Source organism: Otolemur garnettii, unplaced genomic scaffold (assembly GCF_000181295.1).
Source record: "Otolemur garnettii isolate 467f Iridium unplaced genomic scaffold, OtoGar3 scaffold00026, whole genome shotgun sequence".
Lineage (NCBI taxonomy): Eukaryota > Metazoa > Chordata > Mammalia > Primates > Galagidae > Otolemur > Otolemur garnettii.
Window position 1 is genome coordinate 12,155,449 of NW_003852421.1, and position 4,007 is coordinate 12,159,455.

Consider the following 4,007-nt stretch of genomic DNA (forward strand, 5'->3'; position numbering starts at 1 on the left):
GGCTCTTCCTCGGCTTGCATGCCAGGAGAGTCCAGACCCGGGTTTGAATAAATCTCACCTCTTGCTTTTTACATCAGAGTGTGTCTTGGATTTGTCTGCTGGGCCCTTTTGGGAGAATTTCGGGCATAACAGGGGCGTTCTAAGGGCCCTGTGGGAATTATTGAAGTTCTATCATGTCTCTTTTCTCTCCTGGTTCTGCCATTTTTTTTCTGTCTACCACGTGCAGTGGAAGGCGGGTGGGGGTGGTGGAGAGAGGGGGAATGGGGTGGAATTCTGCAGGTAGGAATTTTTGGGAAAGAATGACGTTGAGAAAGGAGGGGCTGTAGAGGGGCAGAAGGGGGAGGGTTGTCTGCCGGGTCAAAAGAAGACAATCTTCACTCAGATGGCTTGGGGAGGGGTGTTTGGCTCTCCCAAGGAAAATTTGGGAAAGTTCACAAGAGGAACACAAAGAAGGAATGTTTTGGAGGAGGGGAAAGGCCTTGGAGGTAGGGAATCTCCAAGCAGTTGCCTAATTTCCGACAGTAATTATTGAGATCAGTGAGGATTAAGAGGTCAAATGTGCCCTTTTCAGGCCTCTATGAGCCATTGTCTACTTTGTACATACACCAAACAGCATTACAGAAAAAGATGAGGTGTTTAGTTTAAGGTCAGGATAGAGCCGCAGAGGCTTGAGGTGAGTTAAAAGGCAGCTGAAAGTTGAAGAAGGGGGAATCCATGACTGAATGGTCCCTGTATTGGAAACTGGAGGTAAAAAATAAATGAGGTTAAAGCAAAAATGTAAAGAGAGCTTGCAAGGAGGAGGAAGGAGGGGAAGGGGGCTAGGGGCAGGGGGGTTACCCCGGCTTCTGTGTGTGAAACCAGCCAGAGAAAACTGGCCCAGACCCACGGGAGGGCTCCCTACGCATGAGGCACTAGAGAGGTGAGTCTGATTCACTGGGCTGAGTCCATAGGTGGCCAGGGCTGGGGTCAGGGAGGTACTAGGCCTCCGCATGTGAAATCAGCCAGAAAAATAGAGGCTGGGGTTAACCAGCCAGAAGAGTGGCCCAGGCCCATGGGAGGGCATCCCCAAACACGAGGCACTGGATGGACGAATCTGATTCACTGGAGTTAGGCGTGGACCATGAGAATTTTCAGCCCAGAGTAGGGAAAGGGAAGAAAGCTTAAAAAACCTGAGAGAGAGGCTACATATGACTGCTTAAGAGTCCCAGAGATGGAGGGAGAGGGAGAGAGGAGTTGGAGTGGGGAAACAGAAAGAGAAGTTAAAAAAGTTCAGAAAGGGCAATAGACAAATGCTCCCCTCACCATTAAATGGATGAATTTTGGTCTCTCCGTTTCCTTTCATCTCATCAGAACAAGAGTCCTCTAGTTGGGTCCGATGATTTTGATTCCCCAAGGGGGCTTCTCTCTGATCTGCATCGCAACACCAAAATGAGAGGTCAAACACTAAAAATAAAAGATTATTCTGAAACGTGAAATGAAAGGAAAGAGAGTCCAGGTTCTGTGTGGGCAACATCAGCCTTTTTTCCACCCAGGTGCAGGCGAGCTGAGCTTGAGAAGGAAGTCAGCATGTGGGTTACGGTGGATGGAAATTTAAAGGGTCGAAAGGGTGGGGTGAGCACATTCCCACTTTCCTGGGTGGGACATTCTATTTGGGCAGGTCTCTCCATTTGACTCTATCACTTACCTTTTTTTATCTACTTATTATTTATTGAGCCACATGAGTCCTTCATAACAGCTGATTTTCCATGAGATTCTATTCTTTAAGAATTAAGCAACAACAGTAACAACAGCTGAGCTCTGTTTCCTAGAATTCTACCCTGGAGTTATTTCTTGACCTGAGCTTGAGCTCGCCGGCACTATCCAGGATGCTAAGTTTTTCTTATAATTAAAAGAGTGTGTGACTTTAAGGACCCAGAGGGAAAACTTTCTTATCCCAGTGCTATATTATACCAGTCTACCTGATCAAGTATGATGAGGTCAAGTCCTTAAGCAATGCCAAGGCCAGTTTGTAAACTTGAGTATAGGAATGCCACACTTAGGGTTTTCAATAGGGATGTGTGTGTGTGGATGTGTGTAACCTGCACATGGGCATGTGATGTAACATTAATAACTATGAATTACAAACCATAGAAATAAGCTACAACTGGACAGCAGGGACAGATCCAGTATGGCGTCATTTCTCTTGCCTCTGGAGATTTGCCTCGATCAAAACAAAAGTCTTGACATTTTAACTGCTTCTTGAAACTCCATAGCTGTTTTCTTGAATTAAAAGATCTTATTCTTATGGGGCCCTGGGAAGGACAACAGGGGCAGCTCTGGTGTTCGAGTATTTGAAAATGTTTGGCTCCATTTAGACAATGTTAAGTATAGAGTTGTAGGGCGATGAGGCTGAACCATAAAACTAAGTGTTGGGTGTGTGGAACATCAGTAGCTAAAGTGTGATATTTTACCGCATGCTTCCGGGTTGTGGCAGCCTCATCGTCCTGTACCTGCTGTCTTGAGGGGCAGGGACTTTCTGTTAATGACATAATGAATATGCATGAAGGGAGGTCAAGGAGACATTAAGAAGAGATAAAAGTCATCTTTAATGAATTTTACTGTGGTTACCCTAAGCAGGCACCCTCAAGAAACAAATACACAGGATAAAATATGTATAGATGAGTTTCATAATTCCCTCACCTTATTAAGTGAAGTAAGTAATTTGTCACCTGGCTAGAATTGGGAGAGAACGAGTGTACTATTGTATGGCCCCAGGCCTCGTTACCACTGATTGTTCTTTTTTTTCCTGTTCCATCCTCTAGGTCATAGGGGTCCTCAAACTTTTTAAACAGGGGGCCAGTTCACTGTCCCTCAGACCGTTGGAGGGCCGGACTATAGTTTAAAAGGATAGGCAGTGGCTAAGCAGGACAGGCAGTGGTGGCAAAAATACCCGGAGGGCAAGATAAATGTCCTCAGCGGGCTGCATGTGGCCTGCGGGCTGTAGTTTGAGGACGCCTGCTCTAGGATGTCGAATTTGGGGGAAATGTCATTTTTTTTTTTAACTCTAGGAATTATTGTATATGATACTGAAGGATTTTTTTTTTTTTTTTGAGACAGAGCCTTAAGTTATCCCCTGGGTAGAGTGCCTTGGCATCACAGCTCACAGCAACCTCCAACTCCTGGCCTCAAGCAAGTCTCCTGCCTCAGTCTCCCAAGTAGCTGGGACCACAGGTGCCCGCCACAAGGCCCGGCTATTTTTTGGTTGCAGCCGTCATTGTTGTTTGGCGGGCCTGGGCTGGATTTGAACCCACCATGTTAGGTGTATGTGGCTGGTGCCTTAGCCACTTGAGCCACAGGCACCGAGCCAGATGTTTTCAAAGCTAAGAATGTGGATAATTCTAGTGAAATTAATTGCTGAATCCAGGAATTGAAAAGAGAAGAGATTGGACAGGCTAAGAGAAAGGATCTGGGCCTGGTATTGTCCAGACACCAGTCAGCAAGAAAATGACAATGTATCATAATGATTGCAAGGGAAGGGTGGATTAAAGGAATACACTTGGCAATATCCAATGGCAGAACGGGCAGGGGGACTCCTGTGTGAAGCAGATCCTAGATGCGCAGGTCAGGTCTGGAGCTCTGAAATATGATTAGGCACAGAGGGTTTAGTTCTGTAGTGGTGAATACCCACCAGCATGAGGGGAAAATCTGGCAGCAGATCTCAAGACCCTACAAGGGACCTAGAGACATATAGGTAAGCAAGAATCCAGACATGCAAGGTACATATTGGAAACATAGACAATAAATGACTGTGTTTGTAGACTCAGAGTCCAGACAGAAAATACTTGAGCCCCAGGAATAGTGCCCAGAAATGGCATGCCAGGGAAAGGCGACAGAGCCTTATTATAGAAAAACTAGGAAGGCCCAGCATCAGGATGATAATGACAACAATAATGACAGCATTAATCAACATGATCAGCCATAGCTAACAGATCCTGAATATTTATTATGTGCTGGGCTAAGTGCTTAAC